Raw genomic sequence first — 14,032 nt, 5'->3', positions numbered from 1 at the left:
AGTGGCCGCCCTCATTCAGAGCGATCACTTGCAGCAAGCAATCGACTCTGAATGAGGTCCACTGCGCCCATGTAAAGCCCCGATCAATCAGCCTTTTTGTTGAGCAGTTTCACAAAGTCTCCCCGACCATAAAAACAGTGCTCCCTGCGAGTCAGATACAGTGTGGCTACAGGGCCTGATTCAGACCCGCTCGCTAGGATGCGTTCGCAGGTAGCCAGCTGATATTTGCAATCTGAGCATGCATAGAAACACAGTGCGCATGCGCGAACCAGTCACTGCAATTGCAAAGCAATCGTCCTTTGTGCACAGACTCCTCACTAGAATGAGTGACAGGACGAGCCGTTTGTGGGTGGTGACAGGGGATGGTCGATGGAAACACAGGCGTGTCTGTGCGCCTGAATGCTGTTTGAGGGGCGTACGTAATGAAGACACAGCGTCAGCATACACGTCACATGGCTAAATTACACACAGCAGCACTCACAGTGCTTGCGTTAGGGTATGGTCAGCCACAAGTGCTGCGTATGGGTCCGATTGTACTCGATGTTACAGATTGTTTCATACACTACCTGGAGATGACGTGTGTTTGTAAGGGAAAGTGGGAGTCTTAGGACGGGCTGGTGGGCATCTAAATACCGCGATCGCACACCAAGACATTGCGAGATTTGCATACTTTGGCTGCGAGCGAACGCATCTAGCGAGCAGGTCTGAATCGAGCCCACAGTGCGGGTCAGATACAGTGTGGGTTGGTTACAGTGCTTTTCGAATTCTGGGCCTGATTCAGACTTGGTCGCAAGCACTGAGCACTCGCAACCGGGTCGATGGTGGCCCAGAGCGCATGCGCATGATGGAGCCGGCTCCGTCGTGCGCATGCACTAGACCCGGATAGCGATGGGCAATCCATCGCTCCGGGTCTCGCACCAAAGGGGGCGTGCTGTCGATTTTGAGTGGGGGGGTGGCTGCCCAGACGGAGGCGTTCCTACCATTTGGAGGCGGCCAGTTACATCACAAGTGATGTCAGTGGGAGAGCTTTCGGCTCTGTTTGAGCCGAAAGCTCTCTGAGGCTTGCGGCCATGAGACTCTACCACAAGGGTCTCGACGCAAGCCCGATGGTAGCGATGGTCTTGACCATCGCGACCATCATCCTGGCCGCTCGCATTAGCTGTGGGTGGCAACCCACAGCAATGCGAGCGGCCAGGAGGCCGCTCCATAAAAAAAAAAAAAAAGACGCCTTGATTCAGAGCGAGCGGTCTGTCAGAGCGTCCGGCTCTGAATCAGGGCTACAGTGCGGGACACAGTATGATTTGTATACACCACATGTCCGATACAGTGCAGGTTACAGTGCGGATCGTATACAGTGCAGGTTGGATACAGTGTGGGTTGAATACAGTGCGGGATACATAGTAGGTTTGATGCAGGTCGAATATAGTGTTGGTTAAAGTGCGTGTCTGATACAGTGCATGACATTGTGGATTGAATACAGTGCAGGTTGGATACAGTGTGTTATACAGTGTGGGTTGAATACAGTGCAGGGTACAGTGTGAGTCGGTTACAGTGCGGGTCGGATACAGTGCAGTTTATAGTGCAGGTCGGACATAGGGCCTGATTCAGAGCCGCTCGTAAGCGGCCGCTTGTTCGTTCAGAGCGATGTTTGCCCAACTGCGCATGCGTACGGATTTTTAATACGCATGCGCGAACCAGTCAGTGCGGCCGAAAATCGTTTGTTCGCTAAATAGCGAATGCCTGCTATTTTGAGTGACCAGAGGAGGCGTATGTGGGTGGTAACAGGGGAAGGTGCTTGAAAACGGGGAGTGGAGATCCGAACGCAGGCGTGCTTAAAGGTCAAAACGGGCGTTTTATGGGTGTGCATAATAATACAGCAGCGTCATTGACCACGTCACTGGGTTATTTTATAGTCAGAACTGCTCGCAAGATTGTGGTAGGAAAAACCAACCACAAGAATAGCGAGCAGTTCATACGCTGGTTGATGTACTCGATTAATCTAATAAATAGCGGACATGACGTAGGATGCGAGCGGCCAGGGGGCGTAGTTATCCAAAAAACGACCGCAAGTTTTGTTCGCTCATTCAGACATGGAGGCGTGAACAGACCGCAAAGAGCGAACGGTTCATTTGAATAGCCACCCCCTTTTCCTGAACAACCGTCCGCAAATAGCGTCCGGCTCTGAATCAGGCCCATAGTGTGGATTGAATACAGTGCTGGTCGGATACAGTGCGGGATACATAGTGGATTGAATGCAGTGCAGGTCGGTTATAGTATTGGATACAGGCCCTGATTCAGAGCCGGACGCTCTGAAAGAGTGCTTGCTCTGAATTAGGGCGTTTGTTTTTTTTGGAGCGGCCTCCTGGCCGCTCGCATAGCTGTGGGTGGCCACCCACAGCTATTGCGAGCGGCCAGGATGATGGTCGCGATGGTCAAGACCATAGAGACCATCGGGCTTGTGACGAGACCCTTGTGGTAGGGTCTCGTGGCCGCAAGCCCCAGAGAGCTTCTGGCTCTAATAGAGCCAGAAGCTCTCCCACTGACATCACTGGTGATGTCAGTGGGGCCGCCCACAAACGGCAGGCGTTCGCATGGGAACGCCTGCGTTTGTGAAGCCACCCCCATGCCACACCTCGAAAACGGTGCGAGCTGTTGATCAAAATCGACAGCCGCCCCCTTTTGGTGCGAGACCCGGAGCGATGGAGCGCCTTTATCAGGCCCACAGTGTGAGTCGGTTACAGTGTAGAATACAGTGTGGGACAGTGTGAATTGTATACAATGCAGGTCAGATACAGTGTGGGATACAGGACCTCATTCAGAGCCGCTCACAAGCACTGTGCGCTCACTAGCACCCCGATGGTTTGCGAACGCGCATGCTTCGTTCTGTGCGTGTGCGAACTACTCTGTGCTATCGCAGTCCGCTTCCTCGCCCAGCAAAGACAGCCCAGTGAAATGAGTGACAGGAGAGCCCGTTTGTGGGTGGTAACAGGGGCAGGACACTAATAACGGGGGTGTGGAGGTGCGAACGCAGGCGTGCCTGAGTGTTTCAACGCCATTTTTAAGGCGTGCGCAATTAACAGGCAGTGTCATAGTACACGTCACATGCTTCTTTTTTACACAGCAGCACTCACAGTGCTTGCGTTAGGGTATGGTCAGCCACAAGTGCTGCGTATGGGTCCGATTGTACTCGATGTTACCGATTGTTTCATACACTACCTGGAGATGACGTGTGTTTGTAAGGGAAAGTGGGAGTCTTAGGACGGGCTGGTGGGCATCTAAATACCGCGATCGCACACCAAGACATTGCGAGATTTGCATACTTTGGCTGCGAGCGAACGCATCTAGCGAGCAGGTCTGAATCGAGCCCACAGTGCGGGTCGGATACAGTGTGGGTTGGTTACAGTGCTTTTCGAATTCTGGGCCTGATTCAGACTTGGTCGCAAGCACTGAGCACTCGCAACCGGGTCGATGGTGGCCCAGAGCGCATGCGCATGATGGAGCCGGCTCCGTCGTGCGCATGCACTAGACCCGGATAGCGATGGGCAATCCATCGCTCCGGGTCTCGCACCAAAGGGGGCGTGCTGTCGATTTTGAGTGGGGGGGGTGGCTGCCCAGACGGAGGCGTTCCTACCATTTGGAGGCGGCCAGTTACATCACAAGTGATGTCAGTGGGAGAGCTTTCGGCTCTGTTTGAGCCGAAAGCTCTCTGAGGCTTGCGGCCACGAGACTCTACCACAAGGGTCTCGACGCAAGCTCGATGGTAGCGATGGTCTTGACCATCGCGACCATCATCCTGGCCGCTCGCATTAGCTGTGGGTGGCAACCCACAGCAATGCGAGCGGCCAGGAGGCCGCTCCATAAAAAAAAAAAAAAAGACGCCTTGATTCAGAGCGAGCGGTCTGTCAGAGCGTCCGGCTCTGAATCAGGGCTACAGTGCGGGACACAGTATGATTTGTATACACCACATGTCCGATACAGTGCAGGTTACAGTGCGGATCGTATACAGTGCAGGTTGGATACAGTGTGGGTTGAATACAGTGCGGGATACATAGTAGGTTTGATGCAGGTCGAATATAGTGTTGGTTAAAGTGCGTGTCTGATACAGTGCATGACATTGTGGATTGAATACAGTGCAGGTTGGATACAGTGTGTTATACAGTGTGGGTTGAATACAGTGCAGGGTACAGTGTGAGTCGGTTACAGTGCGGGTCGGATACAGTGCAGTTTATAGTGCAGGTCGGACATAGGGCCTGATTCAGAGCCGCTCGTAAGCGGCCGCTTGTTCGTTCAGAGCGATGTTTGCCCAACTGCGCATGCGTACGGATTTTTAATACGCATGCGCGAACCAGTCAGTGCGGCCGAAAATCGTTTGTTCGCTAAATAGCGAATGCCTGCTATTTTGAGTGACCAGAGGAGGCGTATGTGGGTGGTAACAGGGGAAGGTGCTTGAAAACGGGGAGTGGAGATCCGAACGCAGGCGTGCTTAAAGGTCAAAACGGGCGTTTTATGGGTGTGCATAATAATACAGCAGCGTCATTGACCACGTCACTGGGTTATTTTATAGTCAGAACTGCTCGCAAGATTGTGGTAGGAAAAACCAACCACAAGAATAGCGAGCAGTTCATACGCTGGTTGATGTACTCGATTAATCTAATAAATAGCGGACATGACGTAGGATGCGAGCGGCCAGGGGGCGTAGTTATCCAAAAAACGACCGCAAGTTTTGTTCGCTCATTCAGACATGGAGGCGTGAACAGACCGCAAAGAGCGAACGGTTCATTTGAATAGCCACCCCCTTTTCCTGAACAACCGTCCGCAAATAGCGTCCGGCTCTGAATCAGGCCCATAGTGTGGATTGAATACAGTGCTGGTCGGATACAGTGCGGGATACATAGTGGATTGAATGCAGTGCAGGTCGGTTATAGTATTGGATACAGGCCCTGATTCAGAGCCGGACGCTCTGAAAGAGTGCTTGCTCTGAATTAGGGCGTTTGTTTTTTTTGGAGCGGCCTCCTGGCCGCTCGCATAGCTGTGGGTGGCCACCCACAGCTATTGCGAGCGGCCAGGATGATGGTCGCGATGGTCAAGACCATAGAGACCATCGGGCTTGTGACGAGACCCTTGTGGTAGGGTCTCGTGGCCGCAAGCCCCAGAGAGCTTCTGGCTCTAATAGAGCCAGAAGCTCTCCCACTGACATCACTGGTGATGTCAGTGGGGCCGCCCACAAACGGCAGGCGTTCGCATGGGAACGCCTGCGTTTGTGAAGCCACCCCCATGCCACGCCTCGAAAACGGTGCGAGCTGTTGATCAAAATCGACAGCCGCCCCCTTTTGGTGCGAGACCCGGAGCGATGGAGCGCCTTTATCAGGCCCACAGTGTGAGTCGGTTACAGTGTAGGATACAGTGTGGGACAGTGTGAATTGTATACAATGCAGGTCAGATACAGTGTGGGATACAGGACCTCATTCAGAGCCGCTCACAAGCACTGTGCGCTCACTAGCACCCCGATGGTTTGCGAACGCGCATGCTTCGTTCTGTGCGTGCGCGAACTACTCTGTGCTATCGCAGTCCGCTTCCTCGCCCAGCAAAGACAGCCCAGTGAAATGAGTGACAGGAGAGCCCGTTTGTGGGTGGTAACAGGGGCAGGACACTAATAACGGGGGTGTGGAGGTGCGAACGCAGGCGTGCCTGAGTGTTTCAACGCCATTTTTAAGGCGTGCGCAATTAACAGGCAGTGTCATAGTACACGTCACATGCTTCTTTTTTACACTGAAGTCCTCGCAGTGCTTGCGGTAATGTAAGGCAACCACAAGCGCTGCTATCGCAACCGATGGTGCTCGATGTACCAATGTTTTAATACACTTCCTGGAGATGACGTGCACTAGTGGTCGTCTCTACATACGCTAATGGGTGTTGGCATACACAGAGCGATCGCTCGCACAGCCAAAGTGGGTGTGCTTATGCCTTGGCGAGCGATCGCTTCCCATGCCGTCACTAAGACAAATTTGCATACACTGGATGCGAGCGATCGCATCTAGCGAGCGGCTCTGAATGAGGTCCACAGTGCAGATCTGATATAGTGCAGGATACAGTGTGAGTTGAATACAGTGCAGGGTACAGTGTGAGTCGGTTACAGTGCGTGTTGGATACAGTTCAGTTTATAGTGCAGGTGGGATATAGTGTGGGTTGAATACAGTGTGGGTTGGATACACCAATAGTGCACTTACTGTGACAGCAGTGTCGGCAGTGCGGGGTGTTGGTGGTGTCCTCAATGCGCGAGTGCCAGTGGTGCAGGGATGCTGACGGGGTCAGCAGTGCCGGCTGTGTCCTCAGTGTGGGAGTGTCGGCAGTGCGGGGTTGCTGATGGTGTCCTCAGTACGTGGAACGGCAGTGCGGGGATGCTGGCAGTGCGGGGGTGCCGGTGGGGTGGTGTCCTCAGTGTGGGAGTTTCGGCAGTGTGGGGTTGCTGATGGTGTCCTCAGTACGAAGGGCAGCAGTGCGGGGGTGCTGGCAGTGTCCTCAGTTCAGGGTGCTGGCAGAGTTGGCAGCGGGGGGATGGGCGGCATCTTCCTTCCTTTCTGTGCCCATTTAATTCAATGGGCTTAACGCTGATTGGTTGAGAGCCTTGACAGATGCTCTCTCAGCCAGTCAGCGTTAAGCCCATTGAATGCAATGGGACTTTGTAAAATGGCCGCTCGAGGCAAAACCTTGAGATCCGACGGGATTGCAAGGTTTTGCCTCGAATAGGGGCAGGCAGAGAGATCCGAGCTGTGTCTCTGATCCCCTCGGATCCCCGAAATTCTGGTGGCCTTGGTTCTCTGAGAACTGGCCCGCTCATCTCTAATATATATACACTTTTAATACAATTACAGTCAGGTCCATAAATATTGGGACATTGACAGAATTTTCATATTTTGTCGTCTATTCACCACCACAAGGGCTTTGAAATGAAACAAACAAGATGTGCTTTAGCTGCAGACTTTCAGATTTAATTTGAGGGTAATTACATCCAAATCAGGTGAACGGTGTAGGAATTACAACGGTTTCTATATGTGCTTCCCACTTTTTAAGGGGCCAAAAGTAATGGGACAAACTAAACAATCCTAAATCTAACTTTCACTTTTTAATACTTTGTTGCAAATCCTTTGCAGGCAATTACAGCCTGAAGTCTGGTACGCATAGACATCACCAGACGCTGGGTTTCATCCCTGATGATGCTCTGCCAGGCCTCTACTGCAAATGTCTTCAGTTCCTGCTTGTTCTTGGGGCATTTTCCCTTCAGTTTTGTCTTCATCAAGTGAAATGCATGCTCAATCGGATTCAGGTCAGGGGATTGACTTGGCCATTGCATAACATTCCACTTTTTAGCCTTAAAAACCTCTTTGGTTGCTTTTGCAGTATGCTTCGGGTCATTGTCCATCTGCACTGTGAAGCGCTGTCCAATGAGTTCTGAAGCATTTGACTGAATATGAGCATATAATATTGCCCGAAACACTTCAGAATTCATTCTGCTGCTTTTGTCAGCAGTCACATCATCAATAAATACAAGGGAACCAGTTCCATTGGCAGCCATACATGCCCACGCCATGACACTACCACCACCATGCTTCACTGATGAGGTGGTATGTTTTGGATCATGAGCAGTTCCTTTCCTTCTCTTCTCTTCGCATCACTCTGGTACAAGTTGATCTTTGTCTCATCTGTCAATAGGATGTTGATCCAGAACTGTAATGGCTTTTTTAGATGTTGTTTGGCAAACTCTAATCTGGTCTTCCTGTTTTTGTGGCTCACCAATGGTTTGCATCTTGTGGTGAACCCTCTATATTCACTCTTGTGAAGTCTTCTCTTGATTGTTGACTTTGACACATATACATCTACCTCCTGGAGAGTGTTCTTGATTTGGCCAACTGTTGTGAAGGGGTTTTTCTTCACCAGGAAAATAATTCTTTTGTCATCCACCACAGTTGTTTTCCGTGGTCTTCCGGGTCTTTTGGTGTTGCTGAGCTCTCCGGTGCATTCTTTCTTTTTAAGAATGTTCCAAACAGTTGATTTGGCCACACCTAATGTTTTTGCAATCTCTCTGATAGGTTTGTTTTCATTTTTCAGCCTAATGATGGCTTGCTTCACTGATAGTGACAGCTCTTTGGATCTCATATTGAGAGTTGACGGCAACTGATTCCAAATGCAAATGTCACACCTAGAATCAACTCCAGACCTTTTACCTGCTTAATTGATAATGAAATAACGAGGGAATAGCCCACACCTGTCCATGAAATAGCTTTTGAGTTGATAGTCCCATTACTTTTGGCCCCTTAAAAAGTGGGAGGCACATATTGAAACTGTTGTAATTCCTACACCGTTCACCCGATTTGGATGTAATTACCCTCAAATTAAATCTGAAAGTCTGCAGTAAAAGCACATCTTGTTTGTTTCATTTTAAAACCATTGTGGTGGTGAATAGAGGCCAAAATCTGAAAATTCTGTCAATGTCCCAATATTTATGGACCTGACTGTATATTGATAGAGGCCCTCACAAGGTTGTTGCCCCAGAACCCCCACAATCCTTAATCCGGCCCTACCAGAGAACACTACAGCAATAACAGTGACTGACAAGGAAAAGGGTAGGTATGGGGTGGGCAGGGCCGGTGCTACCATTAGGCAACCTTAGGCAGCCGCCTAAGAGCGCCGGACACAGGAGGGCACCGCTGAGTCCACAAAAAAATAATGAATGTCTTAATTCATGGCTGTGTGGCATATAATGAATTTGTGGCACAGCTGTGTGGCACATTATGAATTTGCGGCAGTGTTATGAGGTGCAATATGATTTTGGCGCTCTGCTGTGTGTAACATTCTATATAGTATATTATGAATTTGGCACAGTACAGTGTGGCATGTTATATAACTGGGGAGACTGATGCATATGAATTGGAGGGAGCAGGGGCAGTTGGTGAAATGTTGCCTAGGGCGCCCGGAAACCTTGCCCTGGGGATGGGGCTACAAGGCCTCAAGTTTTAATAGTTTTAATAGTTCATTAAACAGTGTAGTTTGTTTGAGCTGCTTCCAGATGTCAGAAAAGGAAAAAAAAATTGTAACATCGAGAAGTCACTGCAGAACCAAATCACTCATTCACTTAAAGGAGACATATGCTATTATTGTCTGTTGCTTTAACTTTGAAAAAATAAATAAAATGTAATAATGTTTTTTGGGAGTGTAATATAAATAGCAACACATTTATTTTTGGGATTATAATATTTGTATGTTACATGTTATAATTATATATAATCAATTTAAGTCTCATGGTCTGACTGTAATAGTGGCATTTGATAACAACACAACCACATAATATGTAGTGTTGAAACTAAATCCACAGCTAAACTGAATGCGCTTGGTAACTAGGCAACCAGTCTTCAAACTCTGCCGTGCATAGCAGTGTACAACAGAGGAATTGTCCTGTACTTACTCACGCAGACCTCTATCTGATTAAGGGCTTCCCAGGTGATCTTCTCAGTAAGTTATATTTCATTACGGTCCAAAAAAATGTTTAGTTATGTTGTGACCAACAAGTAAAAGACGTGTGTGAGGCTACAGGAAACCTGTGTGTAGTTGTGTGGAATTTACCTGTTTGCAGCCAACTTGTGTGTACTTAGTGATACAGGTGTTGATCTTCAAACAATATAATGAATTCAGACTAAAATATTTAGACGCAGAAATGCTATAGTTAAATAAAAATAGCTTGAAAATGTATACATATCACATTGTGTATTACATTCACTTTTGTCAGTAGTTCTTTTACACTATGTAGTTCCAAACAATTATGTAATTGGGAAATAGGGACAAGTGGGGTGACTATACTACGGAGTTCCTTAGCGAAGATAACAAACACAAGAATGGGTCACCATGGTTCACTATTATCAAAACTATTGTGTGTCGGCAGCCACTACATTTTTACGTTTTGCTAAAAATTTGATTGTTATTTTGTATAATGTCTATAAACCGGCTAAAAAAGCACTAACATGGCCTGTAATTTTTACTATCTTTATTTTCAATTACCATGCGGGGGCTACACTCTTATATGGAATAAAACATGCCTTGCTTTGCAGTATTTACATACTATAATCGTTATTACTAAAGAACTGATCATGCATGTACTAGGTCATAATGAGTAAATTGTATAATCGATGGTACATACTGGTGTTAAAAAAACAATGCTAGTTAAAAGTGTAGACAAAATCTTGTACTTTGAGCCTAATTCTGAGGTGGGAATAAAGCAAAAAAAGCAAGTAACTGTGCACCTATACAAACCATGTAGTAATGCAATCGGGGCAAAAACGTCTTTTTTTTTTTGCATGCCAGGTAAATACTGGCTTCCTTTTCATGTATCCCACAGATACTGAGCAGCTTTATTTTTACACAACAATTTGGATTTAAGTTTGGACACATCCCCTCTGAAATCTATATCTCTCTGCATCTTTTAAATTGGCCCCACCTGTAGTGCAACATGGTTTTGCCAAGGTGCTTTTTTGCTTTACGCCTACCTCAGAATCAGGCCCTATGTTGTCCTCACTTTAAATAGAGCGTTAGAAGTGTGTTCTGTTAATGTGTATCTAAACTTTACTACCGTATTAGTGTTCTAAGGCCCATATACAAGTTGATGGCGAAAAGTCAGACGTCGGACTTTTCGCCATCATCGCAGGTTTCTCAGGGATAAAGTATCGGACGCGTGCCCGCTTTATCCCCGTATTCAATTTGGATCCGGTGAAAACGGGACCCGGCAGAAAGGTAAGTATCGGAAAAATCCAGGGAATTTTCGGGAAATGTTCCTGCCCCCCCCCTAAAGATGTCCAGACTTGGGGGATCACTATGATGTACCCCCATTTTTGCCTGCTGAAGGAAGTCGGGGTTTTTAATAGCAGCGGCAGGTGCATATATGCGGATTTAGAAGAATGGGTGAAGAATAGCATTTAGATTTTTTTTTTTTTTAAATAACTATTTCCATAAAATTTGGGGTACATGAAAATGGGTGCAAACATATTTTTAAGTCCCTAAAGTTATTTTAAAAAATTCTTTAAAAATGCACCTGCCGCTACCACCCACAATGAAGAAAACACCTGCCGCATATTTGTAAAACTCTCTGGAATCAATTTCGCTACTTTAGGATTTTGTCCCCCATTTTTTTTTTTACCCCAATATTAAACTTTTTTTTTTTTTACTTTATTTTGACACACATTACTTTTAGGGGACATTCCCAGGGGTGCAGGCTATTCTTTTTAAGCCTGCACCCCTAAACCCCAATTCTGCAATTTTTTTCGCCACCTATTCAGTGGAGAAAAGTTATCCCTGTTTTTTTACAAAGACTTTTCACACCGGCGAAAAGTCTTTGAAATTGAATATGGGGATAATTAAAACAGGTGAAAATGACGGGTTTTCGCTGCAAATTGAATACGGCCCTATGTATGATATGAGTGCCCCCCCAAGGCAAATAACCTTTGTGGACATTACCCCTACAGTGCCAATAGAACACCACCACCCCAGTGGCATTACCCACCCTCGTGCAGTGGAGCACGAGTCAGCCTAGTAGTGCTTGGTGGGAAGCAAAGTGCCTCTCCTCGCACTTTTGCACTGGTTCATGCAGCTCAGAATGTCACTCACACAGCATTATGTGGTGCAATTTTGCCAGTGAAGTCACCTCCCAACTGTCACGATTTTGTCAGGACAGTCCCATTTTTAAGGCACTGGCTCGCCATCCCGCGGGTGAGGAGGGGGGAGGGAGTTGGGAGGCCCCCTCTCACCCACTGCGCTGCTTAGCAGAGAAAGTGTTGAGTAGAAACCGTGCACATGTGCACAGTATCTATTCAGTTGGGAGCCCAGCATTTCCTGAATGCCAGGCATGCCCCCAGCATTTAGCAAAACGGGTGGGGGGGGAGGGGAGAGCCGCGTAACTTACGGGTACGGCATTTCCCATTAGGTCACACACCTTGCCTTAAGACCTAACCTACTGCAACTCGCCATACACAAAAGTACTGGTTACACTTTGAACAGTGTTGGGGGTTTGGTACGCTAATTCCGCCGCTGCTGCATCCTTATACGCAGCTGCTATGTGAAAATATGCAATGTCGCAGCTGCCAGGAGATGTATTGAGACGCCCACATGCAGATTTGCAAAATCAAGCATCTGTGTAAAATGTCGAAGCATCTGCGTACAAAGATGCATCATTGGTTGCAGATCAGATGATTATAGCAGTCCCGAGTATGCTTATTGTCCTGCAGATGCCGACACAAGTGAAACTGTGCACAAAGACGCAGTCACTGGTCCGACATTCTTATAAAACGGTTGCGACACACCCACGTTTTTCTAACTAGCCTCCATTACCACCTGTTACTACCCACAAACTGTCCCTGTCAATCAATCTAAAGGTGTGTATCCACTACATGAGTGTGGAACGACAACATTGTAACGGTTCATCATCCTGTGCAGTGGATAATGTGCCCACACTGAATGATATGTCACTCAGTGCAGGTACCCTCCCTCATCCCCGAACATGCACAACCTGTTGATATCGACAGGTTGTCCTGAATGTTCAGGCAATGACAAATGCAGACCAGCGGGAGCGCGCATCACTGGTTGTTGCCGGTATATTTACTGCACGATGAATAAACGATTTAACGATGTTGTAATCGTTCAATCGCTCATATTTCTCGTGTAGTGGATACGCGCCTTAAATCCTCTCTGCGAGCGGCATTGCAGAGCACCAGGTGACTTGAACGTATGTTCTGTAATAATAACATCGGCCAACTGTGTAAATATCGGCATAGCGTACAACTCTGAATAAGGCCCATAAAAGGCCCATAGACTGTTACATCACTGCCAGGGGGCTAGAGCAGCTGGGGGATGGATGCAGACTACAGCATGGTCACATGGGGTGTGACTGTGTCAAGAAAGCCCAGCTGCTGCATTCGCATCCCATGCGATCATGCCAGTTAAGTGGTTAAAGGATTTTACTCACCTGTGGTTGAGATTTGCTGGATACATTCACATTTGTGAAAGCATTCAGAACGCAAACAGTACAGAACCACCACCACTACCTTCCCTCTCAATTTCCTCTAACAGCCCCAGTGCTAGCAATTTCGGATGATCCACACCACAACAGGGGACAATAAGCATTGGGTTCCCATGCTATAATGAAGTCCAGCTTTGGCTACATAGATTGTGCCACTTTCCAATAAAATAGGGTGGAAACGGGTGTGTCTCCTTTTTAAAATGAAAAACAGAGAAACTAGACAGGTTGTACCGGTTTCCCAGCAGCATGGTGTTTAATTTCCATTGTGGTACCAGTCCCAGCTGGACAGGGCAGGAGTAAATATTACATTTATAGTATCAAATTACTTAGGAGCACACTAAGGGGCCCATTTATTAAGTATCAGGTTTTTAATCTGATAATTATATAGTCTTATCGCTGCTATTTGCGGCAATCAGAAATTTAGTACTGCCCGGATGTATCATTGAACTCATCCAGGGATAGGAGCTCGTCCCTACAATGTGTAAAAGTAATGTGATAAGTTTACGTCTAGTTTCCAGGGGGCTGCTGAACTGCCCATGTACAGTCTGCTAACTGCGGAGTGTAGCCTTACAGTCAAAAACGAGAGATTGTGGCAGATAGCTTTTATATATCTGCCACGGTCCCCCGTGGATATATTTGGGGGATACTTTAATTTTTGTGGGTCTCCTCACGAAAACTGGTGTTTTCGGGTTATATTCCCACAAATATTAATTGGTATATATATATATATATATATATATATATATATATATAGGCCCCTAATTGTTTTACACAGAAAGGAGCTCAAGTGATTCATATCAATATATGTAATGTTGATTTTCAGTATCTTTTATTGGTGATATTTTGTGATCATTAGGCGACCTATATATTTATCCCATTCCCATACTTCTATATATAGCACTGGGTGTCACAGAAAAGAGCTGTGCCCCCTTCTAGAGATTACCAGCCCTGCACTAAAAAGGGCTGGGGCTCTTC

This window comes from Taudactylus pleione, unplaced genomic scaffold, assembly GCF_031769625.1.
Source record: "Taudactylus pleione unplaced genomic scaffold, aTauple2 ptg000040l, whole genome shotgun sequence".
Lineage (NCBI taxonomy): Eukaryota > Metazoa > Chordata > Amphibia > Anura > Myobatrachidae > Taudactylus > Taudactylus pleione.
This window is presented reverse-complemented; position numbering follows the sequence as displayed.